Source organism: Chelonoidis abingdonii, chromosome 4, assembly GCF_003597395.2.
Source record: "Chelonoidis abingdonii isolate Lonesome George chromosome 4, CheloAbing_2.0, whole genome shotgun sequence".
NCBI classification, from domain to species: domain Eukaryota; kingdom Metazoa; phylum Chordata; order Testudines; family Testudinidae; genus Chelonoidis; species Chelonoidis abingdonii.
Window position 1 is genome coordinate 153,366,489 of NC_133772.1, and position 19,670 is coordinate 153,386,158.

Sequence of the window (19,670 nt, forward strand, 5' to 3'; positions counted from 1 at the left end):
TGACTCAGGTCTGTGGAGTGAAGGAGACTGTCTGTAGGACTCCTGCCTCAATTGTTGGAGAAGTAGGAAGGAGTGTGGTGAGGGGATGCTTTTATGTCTTAGGTAGTTAGATGTCTCCCTGGACAATTGGATTTGATGCCTGCCACTGCCATAGAGTTCCTAGGTAATGGTGAGCAAGTAACTTAAACCACAGTCTTGAGAGGTTTCAGAGTGGTAGCTTTGTTAGTCTGTATCCGCCCAAAGAACAGGAGCACTTGTGGCACCTTAGAGACTAACACATTTATTTGAGCATAAGCTTTCGTGGGCACTAATTGTGTGTTCCTCATTTTCTGGTGACAAACTTGAGGCACTTGGGGTCTGATTTGCAGACTGCAACTAAGGTCAGTAGGAGCTGTGATTTGGACATATCATGTGCTATAAAATATTGAGTGATCTGAAAAATCTGGCCCTCAGTACCTCCCCTTGGACACCCAAAATTAGTGGACACTTGACAGTACTGGCATCCATTCCCCATGTGTCAAACAGGGATAACAGTCCCAGCTTGCCTCACAGAGCTGTTGTGAAGATAAATTCACTTATGTTAGTAAAACACTAACATACCATGGTGATGAGGACTTTTTTATGGTGCTTGAGGAAATTTATAATTCTGTGTTCAGAGCAGGATTTGGATGGTGTGCAACAAATAAGGCCTGGGGCCACATGTTGAACAAGGAGGATAATAAAAAATGTCAAAATTCTTCCCATTCATTGAGCACTATCCATTCTGTGCACTGAATGAAGCAGGGATCCAGTGGAAAAAATAGTAGGTGATCATTTGATTAGAGATTGTCTCAAAATGCATATGCACAAGGGAGCTGGGCAACTTTAATTCTGGCTCCTGCTGACTTCTGAGTCCTTGACTTTGTAACGTTCATGTTCTTTTACATTAATTTATTTGTGTGTAATATATATAAAAGAGTTGAATACATGTATGTACGTGTAGATAATAATTAATACAGAATGCTGTCTACTGGCACATAATATGTAACATTGTTCATGAATTTGTAGTGCTGTTAAAGTTGTGTGCACTGCAAAAGGCTTATGGATTACACAACTTTTAAGAGTGAGAATTATTGCAGGCACAGTTTTGTACCTGCTACTAATTGTACCTACATTTTTGCAGCCACAGTGGATTATAGGCATAAAAATTAGGCGTTGGACATTTAACTACCTATTTGTACCTAAAAATGAGTAAAATTTTTAGTTACTAATGTTTGTGCCCATGAAAACAGAGACTGGGTTGTGTCTTGGTTGCACAATCTGACTACAGTGGCTTGTTACCTAATGTCACGCAGGATGTCTGTGGTAGAGCCAGGAATATACGCTGTTCCTCCTCTCCCATAAACACAAAGCTATCCATTCTCCATTTACTCATTAGGTTGTCCCGTCATCCCAAGCCTATTACCTTTACTAATGAAGAGAGAGTAGAAGAAATTATTTCACATTTCTGATAACAATCTGGCAAGAAATGTCTATGTTCCCAGGGCTGGAAACTGAGGGCTTTGCCCTAAGCCCACTGAAGCAAGTGGAAAGGCTCTTGACTTCAGTGAGCTGAGGATCAGACCCTAAGCAAGATGCTCATTCTGACTGCATTTGGGGAGCTGGGCACAGTTACAGCAGGTGAGCTCAAGGCTAGAATGATGACTGTCTTGAAGAGTGGAGGGAAAACGGATGCGAGTGGAGAGTCTGATTACATAATGAGAAAGAAGCACGGTGGGGAAGCATGGATTCTTGGGCCAAGAACAGCACTTACACAGGCCTTATTCCAAAAAGCATCAGAGTGAGGGACAGGTGGTGGTTGGCCTAACACAGCGGAATGGGGGCTAAGACTCCAACCTTGTTAGGGCTCCCTGGACCTCAGGTCTAGGGGGGCGGGAGAGAACAGGGGCTGCATGTACTCCCAGGAGGTAGGTAGAGAGGTGGCAAAGAGAGCTGAGGATGGGGCAGTACCAAGGATCTCCTTCCCCTACATGCCAATGAGCAGAGAGGTGTAGAGAGTGGGAAGACCCTTGGTTCCAACCCAACATGCCAGTACAAAATGTTGAGCTGGTTGAAGGTGTGGGGAAGGACATTACTCACAGTAAATGGCAAATTACCTTCATGGAAAATAAGGGAGGAATTGTAACTCTGAGTCACTATTTCTCTAAGGGCTCCTCCTGATGTGGCACAGCTATGTACTGCCCCTTACTACGGGCGTTGACCCAAAGACTCAGTCTAGATCGAAAGGAGGAAGAGAATCAAAGGAAAATCCTTAAATGGCAATTTTGTGTTGGAGCCTTATGGAAAAGGCTAGTAGGAGTGAAACCAGTAGGGTTCTGTAGAAATTCATGAGGATTCTATAGGAGTTAGTCAAAACCCCTATAAAAATTAAAAGACAACGATAGCCTTCCTTAGGTCTTTTGAACCATCCTATAGAAGGAAGATGATTTTGTAATAACCTTTATAGGATGGCCCAAAAAACCCTATAGAAAACAGATTGTTTTAAATCACTTGAATATTGTGTCCAATCCTGGTGTCAGCATTTTCAAAAGGACATTAACAAACTGGAAAGGGGCCAAAAAAAAGCTACAAGCATAATAAATGATGACAATGAGCAAGTTCCTCTTACAAAGCCAGTCCTTCTCCCTAGAAGGTTTTTGGCAAAAACTACCTCATTTTCAAACTTTCTTTCTGCCTTGCAGTCCGCAGTGTTAATTTTCTAATATTCTCTTTGAACAAGATTTGCAGCAGCTCATATGGCTGACATTCAGGGCCTGCTAGGGAGATAATGTAGATGAAAGAAATGAGCATGAGATCGAAACTGCCCTGCATTTTTAAATGGTTTGCCTTTTTTAATTTGTACCTCTTCTCCTTTCACCCATACATGATTGTGGGCAAGTCTCAACCAAGGCATTGCAGGTGCCATAGTTATCTTGCTATTTACTGCTTAATGCTGCTGCTACCAACTATTCAATACTAGGAAATGACTAATGATGTGGTGGAAATTATGAACCAGGATTAATAAAACTTGAAAAGGAACAGTCTCGTCTGTTTGATCCTCTGAAGAGGAAGTATGTCTGTGTGCTAGTCTTTTCCCTGAGGTGGTGTTCTTATTAGTCTGTTCTGAGTTGGGAAGCAAAGGAGATGGAGTTTGGAAGCTGTTTAAAAAGAAGACATTAAAAGAGGACATGAAGCATTGCTCAAAATACTATTGACAGGTTCCTTCCTTGTGATGCCTTTCAAGAGAATGTTGTGAGCGAGGTGTTATTTTATAAACTCCAGCTTTCTTGGTTTGCAAACTTTTTCTGTAACTTAAAAAAGTTTTATGTTAATAGAATTTCAGACAGCTCTGTTGCCAAGGGGTGACTCCTACCCTATCAGCCTAAGCAAAACTGTTGCTAGTTCCACAGTTCTTTGCCAGTAAAAGCCGTGAATATTTTCAGAAACGCAGAGAGAATGAAAGGCTGAGTGGAAGGATGAGGATGAGTGAAGAAATAACATGCAGGACATACAGGAGTTTAATTTGCACCCTTTAAGGAAGTGGGAGCCAAACCTGTATCTTAAGGACTCATCTTTTGATCTCACGTTTTTTGTATTCCTGAAAGGCCATCTCTTATTGCTTGGGGAAATGTGTCGTCATAGGACTACTAGTAAGAGGCCAGACTTTCCAGACTGACCAAAGGTTAAGTTCACCCACTGTCAGCCCAGATTGAACCATGTTATCTGGGTATGCAACCTGTAACCCCCTGATTTGCTCAGAAAGATCTCTGTGGAGAACCTGTCATGGAGCAACCTGGAACGGCAACATTAAAGGTTCAGGTAAATGCAGAAGAAAGTGTGATTCCGTTGGGCCAGCTCACCACCACAAAGGGCTGCAGCCCCTCCTTTCCCTAGGAAGCAGGGGACCAAAACTACTACAGGCTCTGGCAGCCTAACCAGCCAGGTGTCCTGGGAAAGCCCCCTAGCCAGTACAGGGCCATCCTGGCTACAACAACACTGCATGGACCAGCAGTGTTATCTTGGTTTACTACTTGCATGTAATTGAGCCACCCTGTTAGAATACTATCTCTTGTAGAGTTTGGGGTGGAGGGGGGGCTTGGACACATTTAATGAGTTAAGTGGCCTTTCTGCGCAGATGTTCAAGTAATTCATGTTTCTTGTTTTCCCTTTAAACTAGACAGGTGGAAAATTCTTCTTAATTTCAACAAACTTGAGTTTAAAAGGATGTTTAAAATCTTACATTCTGTTCAAATATGAGCTAATATTTCAGATATGAATTAAGATAGGTACCCAACTGACAGGCAAAACCTAGCTGAGCTTTTTGTCTCACATTGTAAATTCTCTCCTTTGCTATGAAAATGTAATAAAATATGGAGCATGGCAGATTTATAATTATCGTGCTGCTGCTTTGTCAAGGGAACTATTTCATCCTTTTGTTTTAAGAGACAGTTTTTACTGTACTACATGCAATGAGTGCTTCCTCCAAGACAGCAAAGTCCAGAAGCCTCACATTAAGTTAAATATGATCTCAGCAACTCTTCGTCAACTTGTTACACCATCATCTCTTTGCTGCTAATAAATTTTAGGAGCTAAAAATTTATATGCAAATGTTTGACTCAAGCTAGCATTAAATTAAGATTATCTGTAGTTAGTGTTTACAGTAGATTCCCCACCTCAATTACATCATCCTTGTAGACAACTATGTTCAAGCTGCCTTTAACAGCCATGCTACAACACTAGCTAAGTAATTGTACATCTTCAAAGCAAGCAAACATGACCCCCTGACCTCACACGTGCAGTATCCATCACTCCTAACTGTGGCCCCGATCCTGCAATCTGATCAAGCAGCAGACTCTGTGGACATATGAGAAGCCCGGTGAGGATGACCAGACAGCAAGTGTGAAAAATCGGGACAGGGTGGAGGGCAATAGGAGCCTATATAAGAAAAAGCCCCCAAAATCAGGACAGTCCCTATAAAATCAGGACATCTGGTCACCCTAAGCCCTGTTCATTTCAGTGGCACTCCACGTGGGAAGGTAATACGCCAGTGGCTAGGGCACTGAACCAAGACATAAGAGGATGTTTTACTCCTTGCTGTGCCAGACTGGGCATGTCACTTGACCTTAATTGCCTTCCCATCTTTTGTCCGTCTTGTCTCTTTAGACATCATCAACTTAAATTCTAGGGCCAAATCCTGCCCTCTTTATGGTGAGTAATACCGTACTATGCAAATGGTCCCACTGATTTCAGCAGCCTTACTTCTGGAATAAGGTATTACTCGGTGTGAGTTGGGGTAGTGGAAACTGGTCCTTAGTGAATTGAAAAACATTAATTAGAAGTAGTTTCAAGTATTACACTTACCCCAGAGTCCTGTTGCCAATTTTTGTAGCTTTAGAGTTACTGCTTTTCTTTCACTTGGTGCTCTGGGAAAGACCCACACAAACAGGAAAGCCTGGCTTTCTATACCGGGAAATAAGTGAAATTGATTAGACATGAAGTGCTGTCAGTTGTGCAAAATGAACATGCTCTGAACGATAGCGCCCTCCCCCCATCTTTCCCTTTATAGTCGTCTCTAGTCTTTGTGGTAACAGTAATAGATACAAATTTCACGCAAGTGTGAGCTTTATGTTGGCACCATCCCTTTAGTAAGTATGGCTGTTTCCCTTTCTGGCTGCCAAATTAATTAATGGTTCTGATACGGAGTCAGACATCTGAAATGGCTATTACAGACAGCACTGTGTTATTTGTTTGTGTTTTACTGTTTAATTTGGTCACGTTAGGAAGTTAACAAGGTATCGTCTACAGTGATTTCCTCTATCTCTGGTTTAACTCAGGAATTGTATTGAATTCTGTAAAAGCAGCAAAGAGTCCTGTGGCACCTTATAGACTAACAGACATATTGGAGCATGAGCTTTTGTGGGTGAATACCCACTTCATCGGATGCATGATACATTGAATTCTGTATTATGTTTGCTTGCTTCCCTCCTCCCCCGCCTCCCTTCCTGAGCCCTAAACTGAAAAGCAAAGAGCTAGGAGATAATCTCTGGTATTTATAAACATTATAGATAAAATCTTACCTCCTCCTCTATTTATTTATTTGGCGTATGCAATCCGGTTAAGCCAAACCACAGCGTTCTTATCAACCATGTTCAAGGCACGAAGACCTCCAGGAAATTGACTCATTTTGTAGTTCTCAACAGTATGTGTCATGGTTTGTGGCTGCACACATTGACATAGAGGACTGTCTCTAAAACACCGCTGAAATTCTGCTGCAGCACATATTCCATGTCTGATATGAAACCAGTTCAGAAGGCTCCATTGCCTTTGCGATCAATCAAACCTGAGTTGACGTTGAATGGGGTCTGAGACAAGATGATTCTTTGTCACTTTCTTTGCAGACCGTGAAGCTTGTCCCATGTCCTCTACCATAAATCCCTCGCCTGGTAAACTTATCCGCATCGGGCGACATGAGGACAGTTGACTATGTGGTGCATTGAACAAGTCTTTAATTAGTAGTAGATATGGCATTTCACGCAATTTCATCGCAAGCTTTGCTACACTTTCTTCTTTGTGAACACTGGGCAGAGCAATATTGCAGAGAACCGGGAACTATGGTAGAGGAGTAGATTTAAGTCTGCTTGAAATCATATGCGTGGTGGAATTAAGTTGTTCATCAATCATCTTTGGGTGAGACGAGTGAGCTCATACTGGAGCGCAGTACTCTTCTACTGAGTAACAGAGTGCCACAGCTGAAGAACGTAACGTTTAGGCATTGGCTCCCCGTGTCATTCGGGCCAGTTTTCTGAGCAGGTTGTTGTGAATTTTGACCTTGGTTGCTGTCTTTGTAAGATGGTCAGAACATGTGAGAGTTCTGTCCAATGTGACGCCTAGATAGATTGGGTGTGAATCATGCTTTATTCGTTGTGTGATGTTAAACCCATCCTCTGTAGCAGCAGAATGCTCTAAAGCAGTGGTTCTCAAACTGTGGGTTGGGACCGCAAAGTGGGTCACGACCGCATTTTAATGCGGTTACCAGGGCTGACTTAGACTTGCTGGGGCCCGGGCCGAAGCCAAAGTCGGAGGGTTGCAGCCCTGGGTGGCAGGGATCAGGTTACAGGCCCCCTGCCTGGGGCGGAAGCCCTGGGGCTTCAGCTTTCCCCCCTGCCCAGTGATGGGGCTTAGGCTTCAGTCCCCCCTTCTGGGGTCTTGTAGTAATTTTTGTTGTCAGAAGGGGGTCGTGGTGCAGTGAAATGTGAGAACCACTGCTCTAAAAGCCGCAGAGCTGGTGTGTTTCTGCTACATGGCCCTGATTCAGTAAAGCACATCCTTAAATCTATCGTAGCTTTGTGGCCATTTGCACACCAGAGTCAACTCCTAGGGGACTCCCCCATACCCTCACCCAAGTGAAGTTTGTGGATTAGGACAGCATTAGTCCAGGAGAAATAAAGGTACAAGATACTATTATGGGAAATCTGTAAGCTTCTGTCTTTTGTTTTTACTTCCGTGCCACTAAGAGGTTTTTATGTCTACCTACATTATAACATCTCTGGGACAGGAACTGTCTTCTTTATTAATTGTCTGTACACTGCTTAGCATGATGGTGCCCTGAATCTTGATTGGGATTTCTACATGTAATAAATAATTAATAATATCACAAGTAAATAGCAGGAAATTTCAAGAGACTAGACCTCGGTGGGGAGATTTAAATGATGATGATCTGGATGATTTTTTACTTCTGGAATGCAAATGAATTTATCTAAGTAATTTTTCCAGTGGTCTAAAACAATTTGTGGTTCTAAAAAATGTCTGCTTATTATGTACCAGATTGTTATGTTGTGTACATTTTTCTGTGTCCCTTGTTGCTAAGAAAACATTTTCCATTTTTATTGCATCTATGAGAATGGTGTGATTTGCTTTAGGATTTTCCTCTATTCCTGTAACTACTAATGGGGAAAAGTTCTGTTCACTTTAATTCATGTTATTGCCTTTTAGTTCATTATGTATTTGTAATTATGTTAATAGATCAATGTAATGATGAATGATAAAAGTTAAAAAATCCATAATGGAAACTACCCAGAGAGAAGTTGGGAGCTACTGGTCTCGTGTGTCTTAGTTTCAAATGATCACCAGGTATTTCTGGTTCGTCCCCCAAACTTTAGTTATAAAGGCATGCTCTTGTCCTCTCTGCTGGTGTTGCTGCTCTGTGAGGTGGCCATGGTACCACCCATCTAAAGAAGAAGTCCCAAAGACCAGAGCATTGTCAGTGCTGGCACCAACCGTGAGCAAACTATGTACTGCTACTTTTCTTCTCTGCCATTCAGCAAACCAGAAAAGATCATCTGAGGGAAAACAAAGGTGTTAAACATGGTAGGCCTTATCAGTGTGTTACTTAGGCCTGGTTTACACTACAGAGTTAGGCTGACATAAGGCAGCTCCATCCCCAGAAAATCTGACAGGCCTGTTAGGACTCTTACTGTTGACCCTAGAGCTTCTGCAGGCTATATGTTTGTGCTATGCTATGCTATGCTATACTAGACTCCTCTAACTCAGCTGTTCCAATTCTAATTAGCTAACAGGGCACCACCTGGCACACAGGATTGCTCACTGGTGTAGCCCACATGGTTTCTGTGAGCCAATAGGCCCTAATTCTCCTGAAGCAAGGGGTGGGCAAACTTTTTGGCCCGAGGGCCGCACCTGGGTACGGAAATTGTATGGCAGGCCATGAATGCTTATGAAATTGGTGGTTGGGGTGTGGGAGGGGGTGAGGGCTCCGGCTGAGGGTGCGGGCTCTGGGGTGGGGCCAGAAGTTCAGGGTGTGGGAGGGGGATCTGGGCTGGGGCAGGGGGTTGAGGTGCAGGTGAGGTAAGGTCTCCAGCTGGGGCTGGGGATGGAGAGTTGGGGGTGCAGGAGGGTGCCCTGGGCTGGGACCGCGGGGTTTGGAGAGTGAGAGGGGGATCGGGGTTTGGGGTGCGGGAGGGGGTCAGGTTGCAGGCTCCGTGCAGTGCTTACCTCAAGCAGCTCCCAGAAGCAGCAGCATGTCCCCCTCCGACTCTTATGCAGAGGTGCGGTCAGGCAGTTCTGCATGCTTCCCCATCCACAGATGCTGCCCCTGCAGCTTCCATTGGCCACAGTTCCCAACCAATGGGAGCTGTGGGGGCAGTGTGTGGAGCCCCCTGGCTGTCCCTATGTGTAGGAGCCAGAGTGGGGACATGTCACTATTTCCGGGAGCTGTGCAGAGCCACAGCATGTATGAAGCAGGGCAAACCCCTGACCCCACTCCCTGGCTGGAGTGCCAGAGTGGGGCAAGCCCCGGACCTTGCTCACTGGTGGGAGCTCAAGGGCCAGATTAAAATGTCTAAAGGGCCAGATGTGGGCCCTGGGCTGTAGTTTGCCCACTCCTGTCCTGAGGATCATTGGCCCCAGGACAGCACCTATCTCCCATTGAAGATCTGGGCTTTTATGCTCCTAAATCATGTAGGTACTTTTGATAACTCCACCCACATGGGCTAATAGGAGCATGAAGGAACACATGCTGACTGAAGATCTGAAATTGAAAGCACTGTACCTTCACTGAGGAGAGCTTTCTTTTTTTCCAGGATACATATGAGTTCCCAAGTGATGAGAAAGAACATGTCTCATCCCAGAGTGGACTCTAAATGGTCTACAAAGTTAGAATTCAATTATTTTCAGGAAGTGTTATACTGTTTGATGTAAAAGAAACCTGATGTTTTCAGTTATTCAGCAAGTGTATGGTACATTGCTGTGCATTTACACCATCTGTTGCACAAATGTCTGGGCTAGTGGACATCAGGGACATTAGTGCTGAAGAACCATTTATAAGACAAATATTGGCTCAACAGGTCAAAGGGCACATCAACAAAGGGCAAGGATAACTAGGCATCCAGGGCTAGTAGTAAGTACATGGAGCTATCCCAGCTTTCCCTAGTCACGGAAGACAATTCTATACTTAAAGCACTACATGGGGTAGCTAATTTCTACATTCTAGAACTTTTCTTCCTAATTTATAAGGAACTAGTGAAAAAGTAGTTTTCACAGTAATTAATACAGACCTGGGTGAGTATATGAGAATTTTAGACCAAGTCGCAAATATCAGCATCAAAGACAAGAGAGCCAAAATAGCTTTTGCTGACCTTCCTGACTACACGGGGTCGGCTCAGCCAATCGAAGAACCTGAACTAACACTGTACGCAATAAACCATGTGGCCAGTCCCAACCATCCCAGCTTGAAAGCTGCACTGAATTTTCTGCAGCCATAAGGACAGGAAGTAAATGTGTTGTGTCCAAATTCATACTTGTTCCAATTAATATGGATTCGCCTTCCTTTGTCTTCAGGAACACCTTTCATCTGAGTTAGAGCATGTATGGAGGTGACTCGCACATAGGTAGTGCTGGGCACCAGCAGCTTATATTTCTACTTCCCATCAATAGAATGGGGATAGTGATATTGACAGTTCCCCCAGTTTACCAATTGTACCTTAGATCACAGCTCCGCTTACGCATGACACTCAGATTTGTTTATAATGAACACAAGAAGTTTATTTAACAAGGACTAGAGATTCAAGAAGAGACAAATAGAAATAATGGAAACAAATGATTACGTATAAAATGAAATCATAAGTGCTTTCTAGACTCTAAACTTAATTAGACACGCCTCTAATAAAGTTTAGCTCATCCCCGGGTCTTTCCAGTATTTTTCAGCCAAGTCTGGCTTTGATCCTTTTTTCGTGAAGCAAACACACTGTCAGTTTACTTCCTAGTTGAAGGATGCAGAATGAAACACTCTGTCAGTTTACTTCCTAGTTGAAGGATGCAGAATGAGTCCCTGTACCTATGGTTGTAGTCCAAATATCTGTTGTATCCACTTGCAAACAGGACTCTCTTCTGGTGGTTTATTTCTTCCTGTAATTTCCCTCTATTGAGGATTTTACAATCCCTTCCTTAACATTCAGCTCAAACCACAAATGAGTGTCCATTGTGAACCATACAATTTAAATATAGCCAGCCAGATAGATAAATATCTCTTGCCTGAAAGAAACTTGTGTATCATGTTCTGGTGACCAGCTCCAATTCACAGACCTTAAGAACATAATTTCAGTATATAAACATAACTTCTTACAGATAATCACTGTAAGATGTCTGTACGGATAATGATGACCAATGTTAAACTGGCTTCAGTAGAGATGTATCTTGACATTCTTTGGTGAACTAGTATGAAGATATCAGACCCAGGAGATCCCTGTAACACTTATGTACGACAGTGCCCTCTTCCCGTTGGCTCCAAAAAAGGTCCCTAGTCACAATATCTCAGCATTTGCTCACTGTTTATTTCATTTTATTTGCAGATATTTCACACAGCTCAGTAGTGGTTAGAATGCTGGTGGGCAACAGCTACGGGATATAAGCTGTATATTGCAGTGGTATTTGTAACAAAACCTGTGTTTGTTTTCTGTTCAAACTAACCCAGTGGATCCACTTGGCTTTTGGCTATTTAGTGTCAAAGGACTAAATGCAACTGTTCTCCCTTTCTTGTCTGCTGCATGTCCTGGGGCTGGGCCAAATATCTACCTAAAGTGACTCTACTGAGTTCAACAGAGGATGTGACTGAGATAACATTGATCCAATATTTCTGGCAACAAAATTAAACATAGGGAACTTGTTCAGTTTGTTTGAGGAGCAGTTGGCGGCTAATTTGTTAGTGATCATTTGCCAGTTAGTTGGTTGCTAGCGGTCTGAATGACTGATGGTTATTGGCAATTCAGCTAATGAATTGCTGACTAGCTAAACAGCCACCTAACTGCCTGCTGGTTATTTAAGCACTTGTTCGTCTTTCTGGTGGCCAACCAAATCAATAACCTTCTGTTTATTCACAAAAGATTTGTATACACTAGGAAAATGTGCCGAACATGCCTTTTTATTAACAAGGTTTTAAACCTTAGTAAGCACCTAGTCTAGACAGGGTCATGTTTCCAAAACATGGAAGCTGGTCATGACTAGGATGCTAAGGAATAATTTAAGGCTATTATGTAACTTTGCTGGGACTTCGAGAGGCTGTTACAGGGTGGAGAGAATCCAGGTGCCGATGCCTCTAATGGAGCTACCTTAAGCTAAATACCTTTCTCGTGAAGTCCCCTAAAATTGCCAAGGTGGACACTATGTGTGCCCTCCCCCTGGGCCAACGTGTTTTTATTCTACTTGGCTTGGGATTAGGGTCATTCATGGAGCATCTCCTTCTATGTGGATCTATAGGGCACAATCTGACCCCAAGGTCTTACGGAGGCAAACCTCCCATTGAAGTCTATGGGAATTTTACCTGAGTAAGGAGATCTGAATTTGGCCTAACAGAATCATTGATATGCGTGCACACACCCAAAACATCCACACACAGATACATATATGTATAAAATAGAATGGTAAAAGTACAGAGTAAATCATTCTGACTGTATGGAGCATTGCGTTATAGCTAGGATGCTGTAAAACACAGTGACAAAATTAAGTACAGCTGCACAATAGACAATTAAACTGGCTTCCTCATGCCTGTAATTGAGTTAGCTCTCTTTAATGCTCATTTAAGCATTCTTTCTCTTTTATAGGACTGTAATAGTATGAACCCATTCTTTTTTTTTTTTTGGCTTCTCCTTCCAGTCTCCAGCAATGTTCTGTTTAATGCTCTACCTATATTTTATTACTCATTGAAGCCAAACTCCTCTGAGCCTCCATCCCCAGAAACAGGGAACTTCTTGGTGAGATAGGATGGAAGACTCCTGGTCATAGAGTAGGACCGGAGCCACTCTACATTAGTTATACCAGCCTAATGACTGGAGTAATGCCTGTGGGGACAGAGGATAGGAACTTGGCAGATTCCCCTCACCTTATTGCTGCCTCAATATCTTCTTGCGAAGTGAAGCCAGTTGTAGGGTTAAAGGCCCAATAGGACCACAGATCATCTAGTTTGACCTCCAGTATATCACAGGACACCAACCCCACCCAGCACCTGCACACTAACCCAACAGCCCAAATTAGACTAAAATATTACAGCCCACAGGAGACTAAACTATTATGTGCCACAGGCAGAGAATAGGAGGAATGGGTTGCACCAGTGCCTGAGGTCTCCGCAATGTCAGGACAATGACTGAGATACACCCAGATAATCCTGGTGAATGACCCGCACTCCATGCTGCAGAGGAAGGCAAAAAACCACCAAGGTCATTGCCAGTCTGGCTTGGGGGAAATTACTTCCCAGCCCCACATATGATAATCGGTTAGATCTGAGCATGGGAGCAAGAACCAGCCAGCCAAGCACGTGACAGAGAATGCTTGGTGCCATCTCGGAGTACTGGTCCCGTCCCATGTTCTGTCACCAGTCATTGCCATCTCTGATGTGTCAGAGGAAGGAGACCAAACCCTGCCCCCCCACAACACAAAGGGAGGGAGGAATCGCTTCCTAACCCCTGTATGTGACCAGCTGAAGCTCTGAAGATGAATTTTAGGAACATAAGCCATAAACTGGAAGGGATCCCAGGGCTGCCGAGCCCTGCCCCCCCCTCACAAGCAATCCCGTTGTACAATTCCATTCATAAATGTGTCGAGCTGTCTCTCAAAACTAATTAAGATCAGAGTCCAGGCACCCCAACAGGAGAACAAGGGGTCTGAACCTCAAAGAATAAGCAATTCAATCAGCTGGTATTAGGGTTACCATATGTCCAGGTTTTCCTGGACATTGCCTCTTTTTTGAGCCTCTGTCCTCTGTCTGGACGGATTTTTCAAATAATAGGCAAAGCCTTGGATTTTTTCAGAGCAGACACAGCAGTTCAGAAAGAGCCCCAATTGGTCCACTTCCTGATTGGTCCATTCCCCACAGCCACAGCTGCTGGATCCTGCCCGCCCAAGCCCTGGCTTCCAGTCCTGGGGAGGGGTCCTGCAGGGAGGTGCTGTGACTGATGGTTGTTGCTGCGTGATGGGCTTGGGTTAGCCACCCAGCCACTGTGACTGGGAGTGACAGTCCCACTCCCCCCACCTCCAGTGAGTACCGCCTCCAACTCTCCCAACTGTACCCCCTCAGCTATCCCCCCACCCCACAGTGTCCTCTTTTTTGGGAAACTGAAGTATAGTAACCCTATGCACTGTGTTTGTGTATAAAAATAGGTCAGGTAAGGTGTTTTATGAGTGCTTGTCATGTTATAGACTTGGTGGTCATTATGAGATATGCATACGGATTGTGGTTTGCAATTTATGTATTTGTGTAGATATAAAACTGTGTTCATCATTTTTGCTGCAACATTCAGCTCCACCTCACTACAAGGAAATGGTCAGCCAGGCAGAGAGGAGCTGCCTTCCAAACCAATAAAACCACCTAGCATTGTGCAACCCAGAAAAAGATAAGTGATCGTCTATTAAAATTAATGGGAAAACACTGAAACAGCTTGAAACTGAAAAGAAAACCAATGCTGTGACTGGCTGCAATCAACCTTTGTACGGAATCGTGATATGTTCTTTGGCATGGGTTCCCCAAATGATACCGCCACCCAGCTTTTGACATTGTGTGCTGCTGATGGCTTGTTTGTCATGGGCCCCTGGTTAAGGTGCCTTGACAACTGTAGCAGGACCTAGATTTCAAACACTGGACGTGCTATGAAGGAAATTGACCACATCCCCAGCAGAAATCTCTCTGGCTCTTTGGCAGCACAGAAGCACCAGCAAATTGAGACAATTGACTAGTTGTTGCTTAGCTCTTGCTGCATTTTCCAGCTGTCCACCAACAGTACAATGTCAAGCATCAGTCTGAAGATCCGGCTGAAGCCATGAATGTAGTCCTCTTTGAAAGAGGACTACGTTAACACAAACTTTTAGTTCGTGCCAGCAGCGTCCATCTGGGGCACGACTCTTTGGCAAGCTCTACAGTTCACACCTCCATAGTCCATACTGTGACAGGGTATACAAAAGTCCTTAATATGGAGTCCCAAGCATATAGATCTGTCTCTTCCTGGTGTTGGTATGAATCTGTCTTATGTTCTCTCTTGCAGTCCCATGTATGTCATCCACATTTTTCCTTGGGCTGCAGTCCCTAACTGTCTCCATTGTTTCTTCATCTCTTCTGCAGGGACTGGCTGTGACCCAGGAACCTCTTAATATCAACTGGCAAGAAGGTGCAGAATGTTTACAGGGGTCTCTTGGGTCTGACATGTACATTTTAGTTCACCGAAGAGTGTCATGTGAGGTCTCAAATAAAAGCCAGTGTCACACTGATCATCAGTATTGTTGTGAAATGTGTGTACAAGTACTCTATCAGGAATTATGTATACATGCTGAAAATGATATGTTCTTAATGTCTTTGGGGTTTAGTTACCAGCAATGGCGAAACACAGGTTTTCTGTCAGACAAGACATGTTTATCCATCTATGTGTTAACTGAGTATTGTCTTCTTCACAATGAGTTTCCTATTATCAATATGAACTGAATGCAAATGAATTATTGTAAGAATATCAGAAATAAACGAATAGGAAGATAAAAGTCAGGGGAGGGGGAAGATAAGCTTATCTTGAGGTGCTCTTCCAAGGTTTGTTCCACTATATGTAGTGGGCAAAGAAGCCACACAGGCATCCTTCACTGAGGAAGTGAAAGGTCAGTGATTTTGCTTCATGAAAAAGGAGTTTCAGACAGGTTTGGTTGAAAATGTTGATGAGAACTTTGGTTGAGATAAACTTCTTTGGATAAGAGGGTAACATGGCTACCACTCTGAAATCTAGAAAGAGTGTTATAAATGTGGTTTATATTTAACCAATGGTTTCCAGTATTCTTGCTTACTATTGCTTAAATCTCTATCCTTTGATGATAAACTTATTCTTGTTTTCACTATAAATATATCTCAGTGCTGTGGTGTTAAAGAAAGAGATGGTCCTGAGTTGAATCTTACAAGCAGGTTTGTACTGTTCCTTTGGGAACATCAGACCTCATAATTCTGTGACTATTCAGTGGATAAGGGGCTGGCAACTGCAGGGAGTGCTCTGAGGTCTTGGGGGTAGGCATGTGCCTATTGCAACCTGTACAGACAGAGTGAGGCCTGCAGGGGCCTGGAAGGCAGTGCTTGTGCTGCTCGAGGCTGGTGATTTCAGGGAGCTGACCCACAGCAGGCACAGACACGATTGCTTCACACTAAGGCTGGTGGTAGTGACATGCTTTATAATCCTGGACTTCCTTGGGGAGCACCCCAGTGGTATAGTCAGCAGGATTTATACCCAGTTTCCTGGCTAGCTAAGGATCACACTCCTTGTTATTTTCCAGTGATTTATTGTGGATAAAGGAAATAAAACAAAGGAAAGTATAAGATGAGTAAGCAGGATAGATGGCAAAGAGATCCACCAAAGGGACTGAGCACAGGGGTGGATCGAGCTTGGAAGATGAACACAACAGTTCTGAGTGAAGCAACCATGAAATTCAAACTGTCTCGGGTGGAGGTTCAAAAGATGGAGATAGTGGAGCAGGCCAAAAGGCTGGGAATAGAAATTGAGAAGCAAAAGCTGGAAGCAGAGAAGCAGAAACTGGCAGCATAAATAACAGCATGCTAGAGAGCCCTGGAGCTGGAAGACAAAAGGCGCGAGGCCTGAGAAGCAGAAGCTGACAAAAAAGAGAAGTATTTCCAACTCCTAACCTCCAAAAATCATGAGTTTGTCCTAAAAGCAATGAGATTTAAAAATAATACATTTTCGGTTGTTTTTCTTTCATAGATTTATAGAATTTAAGACCAGAAGGACCTATTAGGCTCCTAATCTGACCTCCTGTATAACACAGGATTTAGAATTTCACCACATGATTCCTGTGTCAAGTCTAATAATGGGTGGTTCAGCTAGAGTTTGTCTTTTAGAAGGAGACGTCTAATCTTGATTTAGAGAACTCAAAACTCAATTTCAGAAATGCACCATATCGGTAAGATAATTGTTTCAATGGTTAATTGCCCTCACTGTTAAAAAATTGCCTGCTGATTTTTCAGCCATTAAGCTTCAAGTTTTCAAACTTTTTCAAACTCTCATAGTTGTGGAGAATTACTGAGCAGTCCAGGCTGGAGGGTAGTGCAGCCGAGCATTGTGCAGGGCACCTCGGGTTAGAGCGCAGGGGTGACACGTTTATTCATTAGCCTGGATTGTGACCTAGTGTGTCACAAAGGAAAACATCAAATGTTGTGAGACAAGCGATAACATTGATTGAGTTGGCAGAACTGGTATTGCCAGCTCACCCATTCAAACCAACATGAGGAAAGGAGTCTGGTTCTGTTTTACTCAGGGTTAGCTGATTGTTTACCTTTTTTTTTAAAAAGAATTAATGCTCTGTGAATCCAAGAAACTTTATCTATGTGACAATAATAATAAAATGGATTTTTTTCATTGATTAAAATATTGTACTGAAGTTCTCTTGGTCCCTAGTGAGTCTCTGGCATGTGACAATGAGTATATCTGTCTCTATGTTCAGAAGAAGAAGACAGAGACGAATTTGGATATAAGTGAGAACTCAAACCATCTTGATGGCCTGTTTTGTGGTGTCACTTGTAGGAGACAATTAAAATCTTGGCATGGGAAGTTGTACAGGTCCTTGTGCTCTTGAAAGGGTGCCAGAATTCCATGTCTGCTTAGTCCACCCACCTGGACTGGAGAGGGATTGCTGTGCCACATGATATGTTCAAGTTACTATTATGGAATATCAGGGTTGGAAGGGACCTCAGGAGGTTATGTAGTCCAACTCTCTGCTCAAAGCAGGACTCACCCCAGACAGATTTTTGCCCCAGATCCTTAAATGGCCCCCTTGAGGACTGAATGCTCAACCCTGGGTTTAGCAGGCCAATGCTCAAACCACTGAGCTATCCCTTCCCCCCATCCAAAATGACTAGATGCCAGACTGGATTTTTTACATTTCCGTGTGTTTGTAAATTAAAGGACATGCACTAAATGAATTTTCAGTGGGTGAGCATCCAAATGACAGTTTGATATGGGTAACGTGACGATCAGGCTTCAGAGAGTCATACCAGCACTGAAGGATTTTCCATTTAAAATGGGTGCACATGCTTAACTATGAATCTGATCAAACTTTCCTTTACTTAAAGAATCTCCTTTATATAACTCTTTTTTCTTTGTTCTTCAAATTAAGCAATTGTCATTTTAATGATCAAAGGATCACATTTTGCAAATCTGTCTACCATCAATTACTCCTGTTTGCTGCTTTGGTGTTTTCTGATCTCATTCTTGTTATGGATTTTGGAGGGAAAAAAACAAATATTGCCATTTCTGCTGTCAGACAGCCTATCTAATTATGACTATAGTTATTTGAAACATGAAAATGTCTTTTCCATCAAACACAATAGCATTACCTGGCTTTCATTCATGCAAGAACACAGTGTAAATAAGGCACTGGCTTGTCCCCGGCCCCCAGGGGACCCACTGCAACACCCAGATTCTCTTTCCAGAGAGAGTTTTATTTCCCAAACATCGGCAAAATGCAAAAAACAGTTCTTCCACCCATCTGGGCTCCAGTTGCAGGGAGATTTCCCCCTTTAAGTCCTCCCTACTTCAGGGTCTGTTACAGGATCTTTCTCATCCTCTTTTCACTGAGCACCCCGCTCCCTCCCCAGAGCTTTCTCCCTGGAGACCCCTTTTCCCCAGCAGGTTCCCAATGCCTCTCCCCAACCCCCGGGGATTGCCTGTTGCTCTTGTTCCCCCTCTTCCTCACTGACAGCCTGGCTCTTCATAGCCCCAGGTGCTGCCCCACTGCCCCACCATCTTAATTGGCCAAACTGGGAGCAACCATTCTAGCCTGAGGCACTAGGCCTGCTTCATTTAAAAGGGCCAGCCACCCTGTGACACACAGTCTGAGTAGATACTGTGTTTGGATACTGCAGCTGCATTTCTTGTGACAGAGTTTGCTAAGATATGATCAGCCGGGGGCCTTGTGCACAGATGAAACAGGAAGAGGGGTAATGTATTCTTGCCCACAGGAAATCAGTAAGAACCAAGCCTATAAGTCACTAGTGATGCTCTATGGGCAGAACTCTGTAGTTTCGCCTAGTCACAGAAGACAATTCTATACTTAAAGGACTACATGGTGTATCTAATTTATACTGTCAACTCCCTTGTATCGCCCATATGGAAATGAAGAGCAAAGAAGCACATGTGCTACACACACTCTGCAGAGAAGGAATCTGCAAACCTTATGAGTTTTCTTCCTGTTTCCATCCAAAGAGCATCCCCCCCAATAACGTTTCTGGTTTAATCTGGAAAGACTGTAGCTAACATTTAGACCATGCTAATTAGAGCAATAAGCTTTTGATGGTTGCATGATTGCATGTTCTCCTTTCTTTTAGGTGTCAGGTGGTGCTCCCGTCCAACGTATGTCTGAGAGAACACTAGTCAGCTATTTTTGGTACTGTCCAAGATGTTCAGCAGGTGACATGTAATTAATTGATCAAATGCCTTTTAAAAATATCTGCCAAGAAACCAAAGGTATATTTTTGATAACTGGCCGCAAGAATTTCATTTAGAAGACTGATTTTACAAAAGGCTTTCCATTCAAAGTGCATGTTATCATTTCCTCAGCATTACATATGTGCTTTGAAACAGGGACTTGGAATTTGGCAGTGGGGTGGCTTTGTG